The sequence below is a fragment of the Nerophis ophidion genome, linkage group LG12 (genome assembly GCF_033978795.1).
Source record: "Nerophis ophidion isolate RoL-2023_Sa linkage group LG12, RoL_Noph_v1.0, whole genome shotgun sequence".
Taxonomy (NCBI): Eukaryota; Metazoa; Chordata; class Actinopteri; order Syngnathiformes; family Syngnathidae; genus Nerophis; species Nerophis ophidion.
In genome coordinates this window covers 11,290,354-11,316,664 of record NC_084622.1, presented here as the reverse complement: position 1 = coordinate 11,316,664, position 26,311 = coordinate 11,290,354, and the positions used below count along the sequence as shown (strand labels likewise).

The 26,311-nt window shown below is 40.6% G+C and overlaps 1 protein-coding gene across 3 annotated transcripts in view; it reads right to left on the bottom strand.

The window, feature by feature from the left end:
- The window catches only part of grm3 (glutamate receptor, metabotropic 3), a 300,806-nt gene that overhangs the window by 226,758 nt on the left and 47,737 nt on the right, over positions 1-26,311 (bottom strand). For all 3 annotated transcript variants that reach the window (XM_061916797.1, XM_061916796.1, XM_061916798.1), the window contains exon 4: positions 25,484-25,528. The gene's annotated coding sequence lies outside the window, so the exon portion shown is untranslated. The remainder of the gene's footprint in view (positions 1-25,483; positions 25,529-26,311) is intronic.

The window sequence follows — 26,311 nt, the reverse complement described above, 5'->3', positions numbered from 1 at the left end:
GTCGGGGCTGAGACTGCTCTCATGCGAAAGACTAGAACTGTCGGATCTGAGACTGGTTTTATTCGGAAGACTAGAACTGTTGGATCTGCGACTGCTATTATTCGGAAGACTAGAACTGTTGGATCTGCGACTGCTATTATTCGGAAGACTAGAATGTCGGATCTGAGACTGCTGTTATTCTGAAGACTAGAACTGTTGGATCTGAGACTGCTGTTATTCTGAAGACTACAACTGTTGGATCTGAGACTACTCTTATTCGGAAGACTAGAACTTTCTGATCCGAGACTGCTCTTATTCAGAAGACTATAACTGTCGCATCTGAGACTGCACTTATTCGGAAGACTAGTATTGTCGGAGCTGAGACTGCTCTCATTCGAAAGATTAGAACTGTCGGTTCTGAGATTGCGCTTATTCGGAAGACTGGAACTGTTGGATCTGGGACTGCTCTTATTCTGAAGACTAGACCTGTTGGATCTGAGACTGCTCTTATTCTGAAGACTAGAATTGTTGGATCTGAGACTGCTCTTATTCGGAAGACTAGTACTGTTGCATCTGAGACTGCTCTTATTCGGAAGACTAGTACTGTCGGAGCTGAGACTGCTCTCATGCGAAAGACTAGAACTGTCGGATCTGAGACTGCTTTTATTCGGAAGACTAGAACAGTCCGATCAGAGACTGCTCTCATTCGAAAGACTAGAACTGTCGGATGTGAGACTGCTGTTATTCGGAAGACTAGAACTGTCGGATCTGAGACTGCTGTTATTCGGAAGACTAGAACTGTCGGATCTGAGACTGCTTTTATTCGGAAGACTAGAACAGTCCGATCAGAGACTGCTCTCATTCGAAAGACTAGAACTGTCAGATGTGAGACTGCTGTTATTCGGAAGACTAGAACTGTTGGATCTGAGACTGCTCTTATTCGGAAGACTAGAACTGTCGGATCCGAGGCTGCTCTTATTCGGAAGACTAGAATTGTTGGACCTGAGACTGATCTTATTCGGAAGACTAGAACTGTCGCATCTGAGACTGTTCTTACTCGGAAGACTAGTACTGTCAGAGCCGAGACTGCTCTCATTCGAAAAACTAGAACTGTCGGATCAGAGACTGCTCTTATTCGGAAGACTGGAACTGTTGGATCTGAGACTGCTCTTATTCTGAAGACTAGAATTGTTGGATCTGAGACTGCTCTTATTCGGAAGACTAGTACTGTTGCATCTGAGTGTGCTCTCATTCGAAAGACTAGAACTGTGGGATGTGAGACTGCTGTTATTCGGAAGACTAGAACTGTTGGAACTGAGACTGCTCTTATTCTGAAGACTAGAACTGTTGGATCTGAGACTGCTCTTATTCGGAAGACTAGAATTGTTGGATCTGAGACTGCTCTTATTCGGAAGACTAGTACTGTTGCATCTGAGACTGCTCTTATTCGGAAGACTAGAACAGTCCGATCCGAGACTGCTCTCATTCGAAAGACTAGAACTGTCGGATGTGAGACTGCTGTTATTCGGAAGACTAGAACTGTTGGAACTGAGACTGCTCTTATTCTGAAGACTAGAACTGTTGGATCTGAGACTGCTCTTATTCGGAAGACTAGAATTGTTGAATCTGAGACTGCTCTTATTCGGAAGACTAGAACTGTCGGACCTGAGGCTGCTCTTATTCGGAAGACTAGAACTGTCGGATCCGAGACTGCTCTTATTCGGAAGATTTGTACTGTCGGAGCCGAGACTGCTCTCATGCGAAAGACTAGAACTGTCGGATCCGAGACTGCTCTCATTCGAAAGACTAGAACTGTCGGATCTGAGACTGCTGTTATTCTGAAGACTAGAACTGTCGAATCTGAGACTGCTCTTATTCGGAAGACTAGAACTGCCGCATCTGAGACTGTTCTTATTCGGAAGACTAGTACTGTCGGAGCCGAGACTGCTCTCATTCAAAAACTAGAATGTCGGATCTGAGACTGCTGTTATTCTGAAGACTAGAACTGTTGGATCTGAGACTGCTCTTATTCAGAAGACTAGAATGTCGGATCTGAGACTGCTGTTATTCTGAAGATTAGAACTGTTGGATCTGAGACTGCTCTTATTCGGAAGACTAGAACTGTCGGATCCGAGACTGCTCTTATTCGGAAGACTATAACTGTCGCATCTGGGACTACTCTTATTCGGAAGACTAGAACTGTCGGAGCTGAGACTGCTGTCATTCGAAAGACTAGAACTGTCGGATCTGAGATTGCTCTTATTCGGAAGACTAGAAATGTCGGATCCAAGACTGCTCTCATTCGAAAGACTAGAACTGTCGGATCTGAGACTGATCTTATTCTGAAGACTAGAACTGTTGTATCTGAGACTGCACTTATTCTGAAAACTAGAACTGTTGGATCTGAGACTGCTTTTATTCTGAAGACTAGAATTGTTAAATCTAAGACTGCTCTTATTCAGAAGACTAGAACTGTCGGATCCGAGACTGCTCTTATTCGGAAGACTAGAACTGTCGCATCTGAGACTGTTCTTACTCGGAAGACTAGTACTGTCAGAGCCGAGACTGCTCTCATTCGAAAAACTAGAACTGTCGGATCAGAGACTGTTCTTATTCGGAAGACTAGAACTGTTGGATCTGAGACTGCTCTCATGCGAAAGACTAGAACTGTCGGATCTGAGACTGCTCTTATTCGGAAGACTAGAACTGTCCGATCTGAGACTGCTCTTATTCAGAAGACTAGTACTATTGTATCTGAGACTGCTCTTATTCGGAAGACTAGTACTGTCGGAGCTGAGACTGCTATCATGCAAAAGACTAGAACTGTCGGATCTGAGACTGCTCTTATTCGGAAGACTAGAACTGTCCGATCCGAGACTGCTCTCATTCGAAAGACTAGAACTGTCGGATCTGAGACTGTTGTTATTCGGAAGACTAGAACTGTTGGATCTGAGACTGCTCTTATTCTGAAGACTAGAACTGTTGGATCTGAGACTGCTCTTATTCGGAAGACTAGAATTGTCGGAGCCAAGACTGCTCTCATGCGAAAGACTAGAACTGTCGGATCAGAGACGGCTCTTATTCTGAAGACTAGTACTTTTGGATCTGAGACTGCTCTTATTCTGAAGACCAGAATTGTTGGATCTGAGACTGTTCTTATTCGGAAGACTAGAACTGTTGGATCCGAGGCTGCTCTTATTCGGAAGACTAGAACTGTCGGATCCGAGACTGCTCTCATTCGGAAGACTAGAACTGTCGGATCTGAGACTGCTGTTATTCGGAAGACTAGAACTGTCGGATCTGGGACTGCTGTTATTCTGAAGACTAGAACTGAGACTGCTCTTATTCTGAAGACTAGAACTGTTGGATCTGAGACTGCTCTTATTATGAAGACTAGATTTGTTGGATCTGAGACTGCTCTTATTCGGAAGACTAGAACTGTCGGATCTGGGACTGCTGTTATTCTGAAGACTAGAACTGTTGGATCTGAGACTGCTCTTATTCTGAAGACTAGAACTGTTGGATCTGAGACTGCTCTTATTATGAAGACTAGATTTGTTGGATCTGAGACTGCTCTTATTCGGAAGACTAGAACTGTCGGATCCGGGACTGTTCTTATTCGGAAGACTAAAACTGTCGCATCTGAGACTGTTCTTATTCGGAAGACTAGTACTGTCGGAGCCGAGACTGCTCTCATTCGAAAAACTTGAACTGTCGGATCCGAGGTTGCTCTTATATCCGAAGACTAGAACTGTCGCATCTGAGACTGCTCTTATTCGGAAGACTAGAACTGTCGCATCTGAGACTGCTGTTATTCGGAAGACTAGAACTGAAGACTAGAACTGTCGGATGTGAGACTGCTGTTATTCGGAAGACTAGAACTGTCGGATCTGAGACTGCTGTTATTCTGAAGACTAGAACTGTTGCATCTGAGACTGCTCTTATTCTGAAGACTAGAACTGTTGGATCTGAGACTGCTCTTATTCGGAAGACTAGAACTGTCGGATCCGAGACTGCTCTCATTCGAAAGACTAGAACTGTGGGATCTGAGACTGTTCTTATTCTGAAGACTAGAACTGTCCGATCTGAGACTTCTCTTATTCTGAAGACTAGAACTGTCGGATCTGGGACTGCTGTTATTCTGAAGACTAGAACTGTTGGATCTGAGACTGCTCTTATTCAGAAGACTAGTACTATTGCATCTGAGACTGCTCTTATTATGAAAACTAGATTTGTTGGATCTGAGACTGCTCTTATTCGGAAGACTAGAACTGTCGGATCCGAGACTGTTCTTATTCGGAAGACTGAAACTGTTGGATCAGAGACTGCTCTCATGCGAAAGACTAGAACTGTCGGATCTGAGACTGCTCTTATTCGGAAGACTAGAACTGTCCGATCTGAGACTGCTCTTATTCAGAAGACTAGTACTATTGCATCTGAGACTGCTCTTATTCGGAAGACTAGTACTGTCGGAGCTGAGACTGCTATCATGCAAAAGACTAGAACTGTCGGATCTGAGACTGCTCTTATTCGGAAGACTAGAACTGTCGGATCCGAGACTGCTCTCATTCGAAAGACTAGAACTGTGGGATCTGAGACTGTTCTTATTCTGAAGACTAGAACTGTCCGATCTGAGACTTCTCTTATTCTGAAGACTAGAACTGTCGGATCTGGGACTGCTGTTATTCTGAAGACTACAACTGTTGGATCTGAGACTGCTCTTATTCTGAAGACTAGAACTGTTGGATCTGAGACTGCTCTTATTATGAAGACTAGATTTGTTGGATCTGAGACTGCTCTTATTCGGAAGACTAGAACTGTCGGATCCGAGACTGTTCTTATTCGGAAGACTAAAACTGTCGCATCTGAGACTGTTCTTATTCGGAAGACTAGTACTGTCGGAGCCGAGACTGCTCTCATTCGAAAAACTAGAACTGTCGGATCCGAGATTGCTCTTATATCCGAAGACTAGAACTGTCGCATCTGAGACTGCTCTTATTCGGAAGACTAGAACTGTCGCATCTGAGACTGCTGTTATTCGGAAGACTAGAACTGTCGGATGTGAGACTGCTGTTATTCGGAAGACTAGAACTGTTGCATCTGAGACTGCTCTTATTCTGAAGACTAGAACTGTTGGATCTGAGACTGCTCTTATTCGGAAGACTAGAACTGTCGGATCAGAGACTGCTCTCATTCGAAAGACTAGAACTGTGGGATCTGAGACTGTTCTTATTCTGAAGACTAGAACTGTCCGATCTGAGACTTCTCTTATTCTGAAGACTAGAACTGTCGGATCTGAGACTGCTCTTATTCGAAAGACTAAAACTATTGGATCTGAGACCGCTCTTATTCTGAAGACTAGAACGGTTGGACAGCTGACAATTCTTCACTTGTGTTAATATTTTGTGATCAACTTGGAACTGGAGATGTTGCTCTGCAGTTCAGTGTTTGGCATCAAATACCCGAATACAAGGCCACTGATCAGGCATGCAATCCATTTAGCTGCCATGCTACGCTTATCATCAAAACGCCCGGAATGCTGGTAGGAGTCGATGCAAATATAATGATTTAGCACACGCAATGTGATTTATCAACACTCTTCACCGTTTTTTCGAGCACTATTATGTGTTTTATTTAGCATTTTTTGGAAGAACATCCAAACTGACAGTTCCATTCAGGGCTGCAGGATCAATTTCTTTTGGACAGAAATTAAAAATTATTAGACATATTATCTTTTCAGTAATTTCCTTTTATAAGTGTATAGCTGCTGGATGAAATTAATTCAATTGATGCGTTTTTTTTTATAATGTTTAATTTTTTATTTATTTCGGAAATATATTACTACAATAAAGCTCCAATATTAAAATAAATATTTCATAGTGCATTTATTTTGCATTTCACTCATTCCAGGCACACAAATGCGCTGGAGATGTGATCTTGTCAGTGTGCATATGTTTCTGTTGTCGAGATTGCGATACAGGAATAGGTGTTGCAGATAATACATCGTATTTGTAAAAAGCACTTTACATTGAGCAAACAACCTCAAAGTGCTACAGTGTATTAAAACAATAATGAAAAAGATGATAAAAATAAATACACATGATAAATAAATGATAAATGGGTTGTACTTGTATAGCGCTTTTCTACCTTCAAAGTACTCAAAGCGCTTTGACACTACTTCCACATTTACCCCTTCACACACACATTCACACACTGATGGCGGGAGCTGCCATGCAAGGCGCTAACCAGCACCTATCAGGAGCAAGGGTGAAGTGTCTTGCTCAAGGACACAACGGACGTGGCGAGGTTGGTACTAGGTGGGGATTGAACCAGGGACCCTCTTCGACTGCGCCACGTTACAACTAGAGGCTTTTTTAAAAAGAAGGGTTTTCAGCCTTTATTAAAATGCGTCCACAGTCTGTGGTACCCTCAGGTGGCCAGGGAGAGCGTTCCAAAGACTGGGAACAGCGGAGCAGAAAGCCCGGTCTCCCATTGTTTACAGCTTTAATTTAAACTTGTAATTACACTTTCATGCTTTTTTTTTTTTTTAAAAGAAGGGTTTTTAACCTTTTTTTAAAAGCATCCACAGTCTGTGGTGCCCTCAGGTGGTCAGGGAGAGCCTTCCACAGACTGTAAGCGGCAGAGCAGAAAGCCTGGTCTCCCATTGTTCGCAGCTTTAATTTTTATTTAAACTTTTAATCACACACGCAGTTTTAGTAAATCACAGCCGACACGCCCACTCATAGTAGACCCTGTCTTATGTTTTTGCACACACTGTTTAGTAAATCTTAGTAAATCAGGCCCAAAGTCGGTAGCTTGTACATGTTTTTGTTTTGCACACAGTTTTGGTCTTTCGAGTCTATACTGTACAACATGGGTGTCAAACTCTGGCCTGCGGGCCAAATTTGGCCCGCCGTGTAAGTTAATTTGGCCCTTGAGGCAATATCAATTTAGCATTAGAGCTGGCCCGCCAGTGTTATTCAGTGTCGGTGCCGCTGTAACACCGCATTCATCGCTAATATTCATACTTGCCAACCCTACAAATTTTCCCGGTAGACTCCCAAAGTTCAGTGCCCCTCCCGAATATCAACCATTCTCCCGAATTTCTACCGATTTCCACCTGGACAACTATATTGGGGGAGTGCATTTACGGCACTGCCTTTAGCGTTCTCTACAACCTGTCATCACGTCCGCTTTTCCTCCATACTAACAGCGTGTCACATAATATTTGTGGCTTTTACACACACACAAACACACGCAAGTGAATGCAAGGCATACTTGGTCAACAGCCATACAGGTCACACTGAGGGTGGCCGTATAAACAACTTTAGCACTGTTACAAATATGCGCCACACTGTGAACCCACACCAAACAAGAATGACGAACACATTTCGGGTGAATATCCGCACCGTAACACAACACAACACAACACAACAAATACCCAGAACCCCTTCCAGCACTAACTCTTCCAGGAAACTTCCAGCAAACTGACCAATAATTAACGTTTTATTCATACATTTTCTCTTGCTACTTTAAGGCTTGAAGGTTTGGTTCATTCATTATTGTTATCTTATTTTCAAATGTGGAAAAAATTTGATATTTACCCCAGAAGATTACAACTAGAAAAAAAGACATAACATTTTTTATCAAAATTTTATTTGATATGCCATTGATATTTTTAAAAATTATTATTATTATTATTTGAAACTGGATTTTGCATGTCACTAAAGTTATATTAGCCCTGCTTGTTTAATATTTAATACAAAACTTTTTTGGGTCCCTATTAAAAGGTTAATTTGTTAAACCTTGGCCCCGCGGCTTTGTTCCGTTTAAAATTTTGGCCCACTCTGTATTTGAGTTTGACACCCCTGCTGTACAGACTCAAACCAATTTTATTTGGTACATGGTGTAATGATAAGTGTGACCAGTAGATGGCAGTCACACATAAGAGATACATGTAAACTGCAATTGAATGGTTGACCAAATACCGCTTTTCCACCATAATTTACAATAAATTCCTTAAAATTCCTACAATGTGAATTCCTGGATTTTTTTTTCCACATTCTGTCTCCCACAGTTGAAGTGTACCTATGATGAAAATTATAGACCTCTTTCATCATTTTAAGTGGGAGAACTTGCACAATCAGTGGCTGACTAAATACTTTTTTGCCCCACTGTAGGCGGATGAAAGCTTCCCTGGGATGCACTTTTTCTTCAGCCAGCTGCCATACCTTCCCCACTACTCGGCAACACACGTGAAGAAAAACACCCACTCCCACTCCCACACACCTCTCCTTCTCCAAGGAGTTGACCTAAAAGCAGACTATTTCCACAGACGTCTGTCATGTTCCGAGAACGCGGACGGGATGTTGATTACAAACGAACGGGCGCGAACAACACGCTCAAAGTCCGATTGGTATGACCGGGTTCTATTCTACTCTATTCTCCTTCCTGTCCGAATCCCACAGGAGCCCGGCTGACATTTATTGGATGATATGAAATTTAACTCCAATCTCTGCAGCTGGAGAGAGGCTGGAAGGGAAAGAAAACAAAGAAGAAGATAGAAACCATATCAAAAGTAGCATCCTGGTAGGTCGGCGGAGCAGTGTTTTTCAACCTTTTTTTGAGCCGAGGCACATTTTTTGCGTTGAAACCAACAGAAATTAACAGTAAAATGTTGTTGTCGCAATTGTTGGATATGACCTTAAAGGCCTACTGAAATGAGATGTTCTTATTTAAACGGGGATAGCAGGTCCATTCTATGTGTCATACTTGATCATTTTGCGATATTGCCATATTTTTGCTGAAAGGATTTAGTAGAGAACATCGACGATATTGGTCGCTAATAGAAAAGCCTTGCCTGTACCGGAAGTATAAGCGTGTGATGTCACGAGTTGCAGGGCTCCACACATCCTCACATTGTTTATAATGGGAGCCACCAGCAGTAAGAGCTATTCGGACCGAGAAAGCGACAATTTCCCCATTAATTTGAGCGAGGATGAAAGATTCGTGAATTAGGATATTGATAGTGAAGGACTAGAACAGGGGTAGGGAACCTATGGCTCTAGAGCCAAATGTGGCTCTTTTGATGACTGCATCTGGCTCTCAGATAAATCGTAGCTGACATTGCTTAATGCGATAATTATGAATAATTTCGCTGGTAATCACAGTGCTAAAAATAACGTGCAAAATAGAAAACATTCTCATGCATTTATATCCATCCATCCGTTTTCTACCGCACCTGTTCAAGAAGTCGCATTAATGGTAAGAAGTATTTTATGTCACGATGGGGCGGGTTGCTGCTTGCTGCGGGGTCATTCTCCCAGGAAGGCAGACGGACTACTCGGGACATGGCATTTAGGTAAAAACATGATTTAATTTTAACTAAAAAAATCTACAAACAAAATAAAAATGCTCACAGCAGAGGCACAACTTGGGGCTAAAGAACACAGCTAACACATAAACAGACTAAGAACATAAATCAAACAAAACTTACTTGGCATGGCATGAGGTACGAAACTATGGCAAGGCATGAAACAAGTCAGCACAGGGCGACTGACTGGCAAAGATGAGCTTAAATACTGCCTCTGATTAGTGCTCAAGACAGGTGGACAAAATGAGTAACCAAGGAAACCAGACAAGGGAGTGGAAAAAAACAGGAACTTAAAGAGTCCAAAGGACAAACAGCACTTGGCCAAACAAAAACATGATCAAGAGACATGACATTTTATTTATTATTGGTTAGCTTCAGAATAACAATGTTATTAAAAAGAATAAGAGACTTATTATACTCTAAAAATTTTGGTCTTACTTAAAAATGCAGGCATTTAGTTGTATTCAGTGTTAACAAATATGATATGGCACTCACGTAAATGCATTTTGAAATATTTGGCTTTCGTGGCTCTCTCAGCCAAAAAGGTTCCCGACCCCTGGACTAGAAGAAAAAAAAAAGCGTTTCAGATGTAATTAGACACATTTACTAGGATAATTCTGGAAGATCCCTTATCTGCTTATTGTGTTACTAGTGTTTTAGTGAGATTATATAGTACCTGTGGCCACAGGTGTGGTGACCACAAGTGTCTCTGAGGGAAGCCAGGTTTCCCGACCAGGCAAAGCGAAGGTAGCCGTTGGGGTCGGTCTGAGCTTTTTTTCCCCCCCTCCTCCACGGTGGAAGCATCCCACGTTCGGGGGCGGCCGGTCGGAGGAGGCCGGTCGGAGGAGGCAAGAGAGTCCGCAGCTGCCTCTTTGACAGGTGCACGAGGAACAATGTAAGCCCTCTGCTCGTGTCTACGGTAAGAGCCGACTTATTACCGCAATCTGAGACTGCTCTTATTCTGAAGACTAGAACTGTTGGATATGAGACTGCTCTTATTCTGAAGACTAGAACTGTTGGATCTGAGACTGCTCTTATTCGGAAAACTAGAACTATTGGATCCGAGACTGATCTTATTAGGAAAACTAGAACTATTGGATCCGAGACTGCTCTTATTCGGAAGACTAGAACTGTCAGATCCGAGACTGCTCTTATTTGGAAGACTAGAAATGTCGGATCCCGGACTGCTCTTTTTCGGAAGACTAGAACTGTCGCATCTGAGACTACTCTTATTTGGAAGACTAGTACTGTCGTAGCCGAGACTGCTCTCATGCGAAAGACTAGAACTGTCGGATCTGAGACTGCTCTTATTCTGAAGACTAGAACTGCCGGATCCGAGACTGCTCTTATTCAGAAGACTAGAACTGTCGGATCCGAGATTGCTCTTATTTGGAAGACTAGAACTGCCGGATCCGAGACTGCTCTTATTCAGAAGACTAGAACTGTCGGATCCGAGATTGCTCTTATTTGGAAGACTAGAACTGTCACATCTGAGACTGCTCTTATTCGTTCTTATTCAATTTTCCAACCGAAACCTGCCGTTTGACCTCTCTGTTCCATAGTAAAGCTTCACCGTCATCTTTAGGAAACACCGGTGTGTTTGTGTTGCTAAAGGCAGCTGCAATACACCGCCTCCCACCTACATCTTTCTTCTTTGACTTCTCCATTATTAATTGAACAAATTGCAAAAGATTCAGCAACACAGACGTCCAGAATACTGTGTAATTATGCGATTAAAGCAGACGACTTATAGCTGGGATCGTGGTTGGAACAAAATGTCCGCTACAATCCGTGACGTCACGCGCACGCGTCATCATTCAACAGGATACTTCACGTGAAATTTAAAATTGCAATTTAGTAAACTAAAAAAGCCGTATTGGCATTTGTTGCAATGTTAATATTTCATCATTGATATATAAACTATCAGACTGTGTGGTCGGTAGTAGTGGGTTTCAGTAGGCCTTTAAAGCATAACCCAGCATGCATCACTATAGCTCTTGTCTCAAAGTAGGTGTACTGTCACCACCTGTCACATCACATCATGACTTATTTTCACTTTTTGCTGTTTTACTTCTTGTCTTGCACTCTTATTTTGGTGGCTTTCTTTCTTGTTTTTGTTGGTATTTCACTGTAAGAGTTTCATGTCTTCCTTTAAGCGATATTTCCCGCATCTACTTTCTTTTAGCAATCAAGAATATTTCAGTTGTTTTCATCCTTCTTTGAGTGGACATTGTTGATTGTCATGTCATGTTCGGTTGTACAAACCCCGTTTCCATATGAGTTGGGAAATTGTGTTGGATGTAAATATAAATGGAATAAAATGATTTGCAAATCATTTTCAACCCATATTCAGTTGAATGCACTACAAAGACAAGATATTTGATGTTCAAACTCATAAACTTTTTTTTTTGCAAATAACTAACTAACTTAGAATTTCATGGCTGCAACACGTGCCAAAGTAGTTGGGAAAGGGCTTGTTCACCACTGTGTTACATCACCTTTTCTTTTAACGACACTCAATAAACGTTTGGGAACTGAGAAAACTAATTGTTGAAGCTTTGAAAGTGGAATTCTTTCCCATTCTTGTTTTATGTCGAGCTTCAGTTGTTCAACAGTCCGGGGTCTCCACTGTCGTAGTTTACGCTTCATATTGCGCCACACATTTTCGATGGGAGACAGTTCTGGACTGCAGGCGGGCCAGGAAAGTACCCGCACTCTTTTACTACAAAGCCACGCTGTTGTAACACGTGGCTTGGCATTATTTTGCTGAAATAAGCAGGGGCGTCCATGATAACGTTGCTTGGATGACAACATATGTTGCTCCAAAACCTGTATGGACCATTCAGCATTAATGGTGCCTTCACAGATGTGTAAGTTAACCATGCCTTGGGAACTAATACACCCCCATACCATCACAGATGCTGGCTTTTGAACTTTGTGCCTATAACAATCCAGATGGTTATTTTCCTCTTTGTTCCGGAGGACACCACGTCTAGAGTTTCCAAATATAATTAGAAATGTGGACTCGTCAGACCACAGAACACTTTTCTACTTTGCATCAGTCCATCTTAGATGAGCTCGGGCCCAGCGAAGCCGGCGGTGTTTCTGGGTGTTGTTGATAGATGGCTTTCGCTTTGCATAGTAGAGTTTTAACTTGCACTTACAGATGTAGCGACCAACTGTAGTTACTGACAGTGGTTTTATAAAGTGTTCCTGAGCCCATTTGGTGATATCCTTTATACACTGATGTCGCTTTTTGATGCAGTACCGCCTGAGGGATCAAAGGTCCGTTATATCATCGCTTACGTGCAGTGATATCTCCAGATTCTCTGAACCGTTTGATCATTTTACGGACTGTAAATGGTAAAATCCCTAAATTCCTTTCAATAGCTTGTTGAGAAATGTTGTTCTAAAACTATTCGACAATTTTCTTACAAATTGGTGTACCTCACCCCATCCTTGTTTGGGAATTACTTAGCATTTCACGGAAGCTACTTTTATACCCAATCATGGCACCCACCTGTTCCCAATTCGCCTGCACACCTGTGGGATGTTCCAAATAAGTGTTTGATGAGCATTCCTCAACTTTATCCGCATTTATTGCCACCTTTCCCAACTTCTTTGTCACGTGTTGCTGGCATCAAATTCTAAAGTTAATGATTATTTGCAGAAAGAAAAAAAAAAAGTTTATCAGTTTGAACATCAAATATGTTGTCTTTGTAGCATATTCAACTGAATATGGGTTGAAAATGATTTGCAAATCATTGTTTTCCGTTTATATTTACATCTAACACAATTCCCCAACTCACATGGAAACGGAGTTTGTACATATTGGACGCCGTCTTTGCTCCACAGTAAGTCTTTGCTGTCGTCCAGCATTCTGTATTTGTTTACTATTGTAGCCCGTTCGGTTTTAGTTTGGTTCTGCATAGCCTTCCCTAAGCTTCAATGCCTTTTCTTAGGGTCACCCACCTTTTGTTTATTTTTGGTTTAAGCATTAGTAACCTTTTTACCTGCATGCTGCCTCCCGCTGTTTCCGACATCTTGGAAGAGCTCTAGACAGCACCGACACTCAACAACAACACATCATTTGCAGACTATAATTACTGGTTTACAAAAAATATTTTTAACCCAAATAGGTGAACTTAGACAATCTCCCACGGCACACCAGACTGTATCTCACGGCCACGGCACAGTGGTTGAAAAACACTGCGGTGGAGGATGCTGAAGGCCAGGACGGGCGAGCATATGCCGGCTTTTTCTTTACGTAAGAGCGGCTGGATGCAGATGTGTGCGCTGTTATGTAAAAGTGTGTCTTCACGCAGCTGGGACTCTAAGAAGAGGCCGTTCTTCAACAATGTGCATGGATTTCCTGGACACGGGTGAAGTGGCATCTCTCAGCGTTCCTCCGCTATAGTGGAATGTTTGCCTTATTAGACGTTCTCGGAAAGGACACTGTGTCTCGTTACGAGAGCGGAGAAAAGAACACGCCGGTGAACCCAAATAGCTTCGCATTTTGTCCCTCCAAGGTTGTTCTTTTATTTTTTTCTTCTTCCGAAAAGCAAAAATATTGCACACCAGGCAGAAATAATGTGAACAGCATTGAGCTGTTATTGAGCCCTTTGTTGCAATGTCAGACTACTTCTAGAACAGGGGTCACCAACGCGGTGCCCGCGGGCACCAGGTAGCCCGTAAGGACAAGATGAGTCGCCCGCGGGCCTGTTCTAAAAATAGCTCAAATAGCAGCACTTACCAGTGAGCTGCCTCTATTTTTTTTACGTTTTATTTATTTACTAGCAAGCTGGTCTTGCTTTGCTCGACATTTTTATTTCTAAGAGAAACAAAACTCGAATAGAATTTGATAATCCAAGAAAATATTTGAGAGACTTGGTCTTCACTTGCTTAAATAAATTCATTTATTTTTTGACTTTGCTTCTTATAACTTTCAGAAAGACAATTTTAGAGAAAAAAATACAACCTTAAAAATGATTTTAGGATTTTTAAACACATAACTTTTTACCTTTTAAATTCCTTCCTCTTCTTTCCTGACAATTTATATCAATTTTGAAGTACTTTTTTTTATTGTAAAGAATAATAAATACATTTTAATTTCATTCTTCATTTTAGCTTCTGTTTTTTCGACAAAAGAATATTTGTGAAATATTTCTTTGAACTTACTATGATTAAAATTCAAATAAATTATTCTGGCAAATCTAGAAAATCTGTAGAATCAAATTTAAATCTTATTTTAAAGTCTTTTGAATTTCTTTAAAAATTTTTGTTCAGAAAAATTTATAAGAAATAATGATTTGTCTTTTTTAGAAATATAGCTTGGTCTAATTTGTTATAATAACAAAGTGCAGAGTGGATTTTAACCTATTTAAAACATGCCATCAAAATTCTAAAATTAATGTTAATCTGGAAAAATTTCTAATGATGTTCCATAAATTATTTTTTGTATTTTTTCCCCAAAATTTAAATTAGCTAGTTTTTGTCGTAATTTTTTTCGGTTGAATTTTGAATTTTAAAGAGTCGAAATTGAAGATAAACTTTGTTTCAAAATTTAATTTTCATTTTTTTGTGTGTTTTCTCCTCTTTTAAACCGTTCAATTAAGTGTTTTTTTCATCATTTCTTCCCTACAAAAAACCTTCCGTAAAAGGAAAAAAAATGTACGACTGAATGACAGACAGAAATACCCATTTATATATATGTATATATGTATACATATACATATATATATATATATATATATATATATATATATATATATATATATATATATATATATATATATATATATATATATATATATATATTAAAGGTAAATTGAGCAAACTGGCTATTTCTGGCTATTTATTTAAGTGTGTATCAAACTGGTAGCCCTTCGCATTAATCAGTACCCAAGAAGTAGTTCTTGGTTTCAAAAAGGTTGGTGACCCCTGATCTAGACCTTTCCTCTGCTATGTTGAAATAATGCATACTTGCCTTACTCACGAAATTCAGCGCCTCTCCAGAAAACCTCCCGGGTTAAACTTTTTCCTGAAAATCTCCCGAAATTCAGGCGGAGCTGGAGGCCACGCCCCCTCCAGCTCCATGCGGACCTGAGTGACCTGTTGACAGTCTGTTCTCACGTCCGCTTTCCCACAATATAAACAGCGTGTCTGCCCAATGATGTTATAACTGTAGAATGATCGAGGGCGAGTTCTTGGTTTCTTATGTGGGTTTATAGTTAGGCAGTTTCATTAATGTCCCCCCAGCGCGGTAAAACAACACACAACAACAGCAGTCCGTTTTCGTCTACCGTAAAGCAGTTCGTCTGCCGTAAGCAGAAATGTTGTGACACTCTTAAACAGGACAATACTGCCATCTACTGTACATGCATATGGTTAGAAAAACAAGGATGGACAATTCAACCCTTAACTCAACAATGATGATGGACGAGTGTTATGTGTGTGTAAATGTGTAAATAAATGAACACTGAAATTCAAGTATTTCATTTATATATATATATCTATATATATATATATATATATATATATATATATATATATATATAATCTAGCTGTAAATATACTCCCCCCTCTTAACCACGCCCCGTCCCTCCCCCAACCACGCCCCCTGCCCCACCCCCGACCAGGCCCCCCACCCCCCAAAATCGTAGGTCTCAAGGTTGGCAAGTATGAAATAATGTATTCATAATCCTCTTTTCTTTTTTTATAAATCCATCCATCGATCCATTTCCTACCGCTTATTCCCTTTTGGGGTTGTGGAGGGCGCTGGCGCCTATCTCAGCTACAATCAAGCGGAAGGCGGGGTACGCCCTGGACAAGTCGCCACCTCATGAAAAATAAATTAAATACCAATAGTAAGAAACCTAATTTATACTAATTACAAGCCATTACCGTATTTTTCGGCCTATAAGGCGCACTTAAAATCCTTCCAAAACATGCTTTTTTAAGGCTTACAAACACAAAAAGTATATTTTTACTCAATATGACAGTAATATTCTTAGAATCCTAAGATGATGCGAAGAAAAGCAATAAAATGTATTCCAACATAACTCCTAAACCAAACATGCAAAATGTCTAAAAATGCCTGAAACATGTATCTTTGTGAGTTTCACTGGAAAAAACAATAGTTTGTTAGGTTTGCAAAGACACAAATTTCCTTTTTTTACTCAAAATGACAGTATAACTGTCATACTAAATATGAAAGTTATATAAACACGGTGCCAGAGGGGTTAGTGCGTCTGCCTCACAATACAAAGGTCCTGCAATCCTGGGTTCAAATCCGGGCTCGGGATCTTTCTGTGTGGAGTTTGCATGTTCTCCCCGTGAATGCGTGGGTTCCCTCCGGGTACTCCGGCTTCCTCCCACTTCCAAAGACATGCACCTGGGGATAAGTTGATTGGCAACACTAAATTGGCCCTAGTGTGTGAATGTGAGTGTGAATGTTGTCTATCTGTGTTGGCCCTGCGATGAGGTGGCGACTTGTCCAGGGTGTACCCTGCCTTCCGCTCGATTGTAGCTGAGATAGGCGCCAGCGCCCCCCGCGACCCCATAAGGGAGAAAGCGGTAGAAAATGGATGGGATGGATATAAACATAACATCAAAACCAAATATGTAATCTTTCTAAAAAGACCTGTAATATTGTTTTACTAGAATCAGTTGTACAAAAATTAGGTTTTACTCATAAAGACAGTATAGTTGTCAAACTCAATATAACAGTTATTTAAAGGCCTACTGAAATGAGATTTTCTTATTTAAACGGGGATAGCAGGTCCATTCTATGTGTCATACTTGATCATTTCGCGATATTGCGAGATTTTTGCTGAAAGGATTTAGTAGAGAACATTGACGATAAAGTTCGTAACTTTTGGTCGCTGATAAAAAAAAGCCTTGCCTTTACCGGAAGTAGCAGACGATGTGATGTGCGCGTGACGTCACGGGTTGTGGAGCTCCTCACATCTGAACATTGTTTACAATCATGGCCACCAGCAGCGAGAGCGATTCGGATTGAGAAAGCGACAATTTCCCCATTAATTTGAGCGAGGATGAAAGATTCGTGGATGAGGAAAATTAGAGTGAAGGACTAGAGAAAAAAAAAGACTATACAGTGGGAGCAATTCAGATGTTATTAGACAAATTTACTAGGATAATTCTGGAAAATCCCTTATCTGCTTGTTCGGTTACTAGTGTTTTCGTGAGATTATATGGTCGTACCTGTACAACCTGAAGGTCGGCCCCGCACCTTTCTTCAGCACCAGTCGACGGGTGGTGGCGATGCCCATCTCTGCCCTTCGCAAGGGACCCTCTTCAAAACACGATCTTTCGAAATGATCGCTGCATAATACACTGTACTTTGTGTGTGTGGTCCAATCCAACCGTGTTCCCTTGACCGCTCTGTTCCATAGTAAAGCTTCACCGTCATCTTTCGGGAATGAAAACAAGGAAACACCGGCTGTGTTTGTGTTGCTAAAGCCGGCCGCAATACACCGCTTCCCACCTACAGCTTTCTTCTTTGACGTCTCCATTATTCATTGAACAAATTGCAAAAGATTCAGCAACACAGATGTCCCGAATACTGTGGAATTATGCGATGAAAAGAGATGACCTATAGCTGTGAACGGTGCTGGAACAAAATGTCCTCTACAATGCGTGACGTCACACGCACACGTCATCATACCGCGATGTTTTAGCGTGATACTTCCACGGGAAATTTAAAATTGCAATTTAGTAAACTAAAAAGGCCGTATTGGCGTGTGTTGCAATGTTAATATTTCCTCATTGATATATAAACTATCAGACTGCGTGGTCGGTAGTAGTGGGTTTCAGTAGGCCTTTAAACATAACTCTTAAACCAATGCATCCTTCCGAGTTTTACTCAAAACATATGCTTTTTTAAGGCTTGCAAACGCATTAAGTATTTTTTTTCCTCAATACGACAGCAATGTTCGTAGAATCCTGAGATAATGCAAAAAAACAACAACAATAAAAATGTATTCAAACATAATTCCTAAACCAAATATGCAATATCTGTCATACTAAATATGAAAGTTATATAAACATAACTTCAAAACCAAACATGCAATACGTCTAATAATGTCTGTAATATTGTATTTAATTTTGTATGAGTTTAACTAGAATGAGTTGTTTTTACGAGGTTTGCAAATACAAACATTAGGTTTGACTCACTATGACAGTATAACTGTCACACTCAATATGACAGTTATTTAAACATAACTCCTCAACCAAACATGCAAAATGTCTAATAATGCCTGTAGAAATGTATTTTTGTGAGTTTTACCGGAATTTTTTGTTGTTGTTGTTGTTGTTGTTGTAAGGTTTGAAAGTACAAGAATTAGGTGCTTACCAACCACGAAGCTATTTCATTTGGTACATGTTGAAAGGATAAGTTTGACCAGTAGATGGCAGTCACACATAAGAGAGACGTGTAGACTGCAATATGATGACAATGCTGTACTTGTGTAGTACTAGTGACAATGCTGTACTTGTGTAGTACTAGTGACAATGCAGTACTTGGGTAGTACTATAGACAATGGAGTACTTGTGTAGTATTAGTAACAATGCAGTACCTGTGTAGTACTAGTGACAATGCAGTACTTGTGTAGTACTATAGACAATGGAGTACTTGTGTAGTATTAGTAACAATGCAGTACCTGTGTAGTACTAGTGACAATGCAGTACTTGTGTAGTACTATAGACAATGGAGTACTTGTGTAGTATTAGTAAAAATGCAGTACTTGTGTCGTACTAGTGACAATGCAGTACTTGGGTAGTACTAGTGACAATGCAGTACTTGTGTAGTACTATAGACAATGGAGTACTTGTGTAGTACTATAGACAATGGAGTACTTGTGTAGTACTAGTGACAATGCTGTACTTGTGTAGTACTAGTGACAATGCAGTACTTGGGTAGTACTATAGACAATGGAGTACTTGTGTAGTATTAGTAACAATGCAGTACTTGTGTAGTACTATAGACAATGGAGTACTTGTGTAGTATTAGTAACAATGCAGTACTTGTGTAGTACTATAGACAATGGAGTACTTGTGTAGTATTAGTAACAATGCAGTACTTGTGTAGTACTAGTGACAATGCAGTACTTGGGTAGTACTAGTGACAATGCAGTACTTGGGTAGTACTAGTGACAATGCAGTACTTGTGTAGTACTATAGACAATGGAGTACTTGTGTAATACTATAGACAATGGAGTACTTGTGTAGTACTATAAACAATGGAGTACTTGTGTAGTACTATAGACAATGGAGTACTTGTGTAGTATTAGTAACAATGCAGTACTTGTGTAGTACTATAGACAATGGAGTACTTGTGTAGTATTAGTAACAATGCAGTACTTTTGTAGTACTAGTGACAATGCAGTACTTGGGTAGTACTATAGACAATGGAGTACTTGTGTAGTATTAGTAACAATGCAGTACTTGTGTAGTACTATAGACAATGGAGTACTTGTGTAGTATTAGTAACAATGCAGTACTTGTGTAGTACTAGTGACAATGCAGTACTTGGGTAGTACTATAGACAATGGAGTACTTGTGTAGTATTAGTAACAATGCAGTACTTGTGTAGTACTAGTGACAATGCAGTAGTTGGGTAGTACTAGTGACAATGCAGTACTTGTGTAGTACTAGTGACAATGCAGTAGTTGGGTAGTACTAGTGACAATGGAGTACTTGTGTAGTACTAGTGACAATGCAGTACTTGGGTAGTACTAGTGACAATGCAGTACTTGGGTAGTACTAGTGACAATGCAGTACTTGTGTAGTACTATAGACAATGGAGTACTTGTGTAATACTATAGACAATGGAGTACTTGTGTAGTACTATAAACAATGGAGTACTTGTGTAGTATTAGTAACAATGCAGTACTTGCGTCGTACTAGTGACAATGCAGTACTTGGGTAGTACTAGTGACAATGCAGTACTTGTGTAGTACTATAGACAATGGAGTACTTGTGTAGTACTATAGGCAATGGAGTACTTGTGTAGTACTATAGACAATGGAGTACTTGTGTAGTATTAGTAACAATGCAGTACTTGTCGTACTAGTGACAATGCAGTACTTGGGTAGTACTAGTGACAATGCAGTACTTGTGTAGTACTATAGACAATGGAGTACTTGTGCAGTACTATAGACAATGGAGTACTTGTGTAGTATTAGTAACAATGCAGTACTTGTGTCGTACTAGAGACAATGCAGTACTTGGGTAGTACTAGTGACAATGCAGTACTTGTGTAGTACTATAGACAATGGAGTACTTGTGTAGTATTAGTAACAATGCAGTACTTGTGTAGTACTATAGACAATGGAGTACTTGTGTAGTATTAGTACTAGTGACAATGGAGTACTTGGGTAGTACTATTGACAATGGAGTACTTGTGTAGTATTAGTAACAATGCAATACTTGTGTAGTACTAGTGGCAATGCAGTACTTGGGTAGTACTAGTGACAATGCAGTACTTGTGTAGTACTATAGACAATGGAGTACTTGTGTAGTATTAGTAACAATGCAGTACTTGTGTAGTACTAGTGACAATGCAGTACTTGGGTAGTACTACAGACAATGGAGTACTTGTGTAGTATTATTAACAATGCAGTACTTGTGTCGTACTAGTGACAATGCAGTACTTGGGTAGAACTAGTGACAATGCAGTACTTGTGTAGTACTATAGACAATGGAGTACTTGTGTAGTATTAGTAACAATGCAGTACTTGTGTCGTACTAGTGACAATGCATTACTTGGGTAGTACTAGTGACAATGCAGTACTTGTGTAGTACTATAGACAATGGAGTACTTGTGTAGTATTAGTAACAATGCAGTACTTGCGTAGTACTATAGACAATGGAGTACTTGTGTAGTATTAGTACTAGTGACAATGCAGTTCTTGGGTAGTACTATAGACAATGGAGTACTTGTGTAGTATTAGTAACAATGCAGTACTTGTGTCGTACTAGTGACAATGCAGTACTTGGGTAGTACTAGTGACAATGCAGTACTTGTGTAGTACTATAGACAATGGAGTACTTGTGTAGTATTAGTAACAATGCAGTACTTGTGTAGTACTAGTGACAATGCAGTACTTGGGTAGTACTATAGACAATGGAGTACTTGTGTAGTATTAGTAACAATGCAGTACTTGGGTAGTACTAGTGACAATGCAGTACTTGTGTAGTACTAGTGACAATGCAGTACTTGGGTAGTACTAGTGACATTGCAGTACTTGTGTAGTACTAGTGACAATGCAGTACTCGGGTAGTACTAGTGACATTGCAGTACTTGTGTAGTACTAGTGACAATGCAGTACTTGGGTAGTACTAGTGACAATGCAGTACTTGGGTAGTACTAGTGACAATGCAGTACTTGGGTATTACTAGTGACAATGCAGTACTTGTGTCGTACTAGTGACAATGCAGTACTTGTGTACTACTAGTGACAATGCAGTACTTGGGTAGTACTGGTGACATTGCAGTACTTGTGTAGTACTAGTGACAATGCAGTACTTGGGTAGTACTAGTGACAATGCAGTACTTGGGTAGTACTAGTGACAATGCAGTACTTGTGTAGTACTAGTGACAATGCAGTACTTGTGTAGTACTAGTGACAATGCAGTACTTGGGTAGTAGTAGTGACATTGCAGTACTTGTGTAGTACTAGTGACAATGGAGTACTTGTGTAGTATTAGTAACAATGCAGTACTTGGGTAGTACTAGTGACAATGCAGTACTTGTGTAGTACTATAGACAATGGAGTACTTGTGTAGTATTAGTAACAATGCAGTACTTGGGTAGTACTAGTGACAATGCAGTACTTGGGTAGTACTACAGACAATGGAGTACTTGTGTAGTATCAGTAACAATGCAGTACTTGTGTAGTACCATAGACAATGGAGTACTTGTGTAGTATTAGTAACAATGCAGTACTTGTGTCGTACTAGTGACAATGCAGTACTTGGGTAGTACTAGTGGCAATGCAGTACTTGTTTAGTATTAGTAACAATGCAGTACTTGTGTAGTACTAGTGACAATGCAGTACTTGGGTAGTACTAGTGACAATGCAGTACTTGTGTAGTACTAGTGACAGTGTAGTACTAGTGACAATGCAGTACTTGTGTAGTACTAGTGACAAATGCAGTACTTGGGTAGTACTAGTGACAATGCAGTACTTGGGTAGTACTAGTGACAATGCAGTACTTGTGTAGTACTATGGACATTGCAGTACTTGTGTAGTACTAGTGACAATGCAGTACTTGTGTAGTACTATGGACATTGCAGTACTTGTGTAGTATTAGTAACAATGCAGTACTTGGGTAGTACTAGTGACAATGCAGTACTTGTGTAGTACTAGTGACAATGCAGTACTTGTGTAGCACTCGTGACATTGCAGTACTTGTGTAGTACTAGTGACAATGCAGTACTTGTGTAGCACTAATGACAATGCAGTACTTGTGTAGCATTAGTAACAATGCAGTACTTGTGTAGTACTAGTGACAATGCAGTACTTGTGTAGTACTAGTGACAATGCAGTACTTGTGTAGTACTAGTGACAATGCAGTACTTGGGTAGTACTAGTGACAATGCAGTACTTGGGTAGTACTAGTGACAATGCAGTACTTGTGTAGTACTATGGACATTGCAGTACTTGTGTAGTACTAGTGACAATGCAGTACTTGTGTAGTACTAGTGACAGTGCAGTACTTGTGTAGTACTAGTGACAATGCAGTACTTGGGTAGTACTAGTGACAATGCAGTACTTGGGTAGTACTAGTGACAATGCAGTACTTGTGTAGTACTAGTGACAATGCAGTACTTGTGTAGTACTAGTGACAATGCAGTACTTGTGTAGTACTATGGACATTGCAGTACTTGTGTAGTACTAGTGACAATGCAGTACTTGTGTAGTATTAGAAACAATGCAGTACTTGTGTAATACTAGTGACAATGCAGTACTTGGGTAGTACTAGTGACAATGCAGTACTTGGGTAGTACTAGTGACAATGCAGTACTTGGGTAGTACTAGTGACAATGCAGTACTTGGGTAGTACTAGTGACAATGCAGTACTTGGGTAGTACTAGTGACAATGTAGTACTTGGGTAGTACTAGTGACAATGCAGTACTTGTGTTGTACTAGTGACAATGCAGTACTTGGGTAGTACTAGTGACAATGCAGTACTTGTGTCGTACTAGTGACAATGCAGTACTTGTGTAGTACTAGTGACAATGCAGTACTTGGGTAGTACTATGGATATTGCAGTACTTGTGTAGTACTAGTGACAATGCAGTACTTGTGTAGTACTAGTGACAATGCAGTACTTGGGTAGTACTAGTGACAATGCAGTACTTGGGTAGTACTAGTGACAATGCAGTACTTGTGTAGTACTAGTGACAATGCAGTACTTGGGTAGTACTAGTGACAATGCAGTACTTGGGTAGTACTATGGATATTGCAGTACTTGTGTAGTACTAGTAACAATGCAGTACTTGTGTAGTACTAGTGACAATGCAGTACTTGTGTAGTACTAGTGACAATGCAGTACTTGGGTAGTACTAGTGACAATGCAGTACTTGTGTAGTACTATGGACATTGCAGTACTTGTGTAGTACTAGTGACAATGCAGTACTACTAGACTAATAGAGAGTTCATCCCACAACACTGTGTGTCACGTCTAAAATGCAAATGCAAAGACAGAAGTGTGGACCTTTAAACAAGCACTTGGACACTTGTTTGGTTTCCCCCCCCTCTCTCTCTCTCTCTCTCTCTCTGCATCCTCCCAGCGCCGAGTGAGCATTGATTGGACTGTCATCTTTTAAATATGAAGCATGCACAGCCAGCTGAGGATTACCTGCCAGCACTGACTCTGCTTGCAAAATAAGTCCGCTTTTAATATTCTAGGGCTGTACGGTATACCGGTACTAGCACAGTACCGCGATACTAGTGAATCATTTTCGGTACTATACCGCTTCTAAAAAGCACCAGTTCCCCCTTAATTTTTTTGAACGGGCATGACGGCGTGTCGTCAAGTCGTGTTATTGCTGGCTTTACGAGCAGAGGAGCACGTTCGGCAGTGCACGCACACTGAGTACTTACAAGCAGAAACGGTGTGTCGGCAGAAAAGGGGGAACGGACGCATTTTGGTGTAAAAAGTAAAGATAGAGGTGACACTGAAACGCCCTCAAGAAGCTGACATCTATCCAAAGTCGGCAGTGTTTTTAGCTACTTTTAAATCACTAATCTTGGCCTCCATGGCGACTAATAAAGTATTATTATCACTGGAGGACAAGGAATAGCTAATTATGCTTCACTACACACCGCAGGAGGACACAATTGCTCACTGGCATCACAATCTAAACACAGTTCCATGGGTGGATCTACACTTGACATCCACTGTAATGACACCAAGTACAGTAGCGTATCTAGTTGATAACACTATGATTACATTGATATTGTTTTTGTATCACAAAATCTATTTTGTCTTTTTAAAAATATATATTACGTTTATTAACTCAGGAAATACGTCCCTGGACACATGAGGACTTTGAATATGACTAATATATGATCCTATAACTCCTTGGTATCGCATCGATACTTAAATGTGTGGTATCATCCAAAACTAATGTAAAGTATCAAAGAAGAGAAGAATAAATGTTTATTATATTTTAACAAAAGTGTAGATAGAACATGGTAAAACAGAAAATAACCAGATAATAACAGTAAGTAGATTAATACTATTTTTTTTACAGTTTGTCCCTAATGAGGTGGACAAAATATAAATGACACAATATGTTACTGCTTATGTCAGCAGAATAATTAGGAGTCTTTGTTTGTTTACTTACTACTAAAAGACAAGTTGTCTAGAATGTTCAGTTTTATTTAAGGACTAAATTGCAACAATAAACATATGTTTCATGTACCCTAAGATCTTTTTGTTCAAATAAAGCCTATATTCAATTTTTTTGTGGTGCCCTTGATTTAGAAAAGCATCAAAATACATTTTGGTATCGGTACTAAAATACTGGTATTGGAGACACCACAACTATGAGTGTATATTTGCTAATTATGAGCGTTCTAAAAGAGCAAAGTGTCTTACCAGAAGGAGGCAGAGGGCAGAAGGCAGGGAGCAACATCACCACACCTGCAGAAAAGAGACATATATGAGCAGGTTAACAACACGAAAGGTAAACAAACAAAACAAATGGAGATAGAGGAGAGGCAGGCTGATGTCACAATCCAATCTAAAGTGAAGACATGAAGCTGGAGTGCCTCTCATGTTTCGTCATCCTCTCCTCCACCTCAGTGTCATCCTCTCATCCACCCTGGCATCATCCTCTCATCCACCCCAGCATCATCCTCTCCTCCACCCCAGCATCATCCTCTCATCCACATCAGCATCATCCTCTCATCCACCTCAGCGTCATCCTCTCATCCACCTCAGCATCATCCTCTTCTCCACCTCAGCATCATCCTCTCATCCACCTCAGCATCATCCTCTCCTCCACCACAGCATCATCCTCTCATCCACCCCAGCATCATCCTCTCATCCACCTCAGCATCATCCTCTTCTCCACCTCAGCATCATCCTCTCACCCACCTCAGCATCATCCTCTCCTCCACCTCAGCATCATCCTCTCATCCACCCCAGCATCATCCTCTCATCCACATCAGCATCATCCTCTCATCCACCTCAGCATCATCCTCTTCTCCACCTCAGCATCATCCTCTCATCCACCCCAGCATCATCCTCTCCTCCACCACATCATCATCCTCTCATTCACCCCAGCATCATCCTCTCATCCACATCAGCATCATCCTCTCATCCACATCAGCATCATCCTCTTCTCCACCACAGCATCATCCTCTTCTCCACCACAGCATCATCCTCTCATCCATCTCAGCATCCTCTTCTCCACCTCAGCAT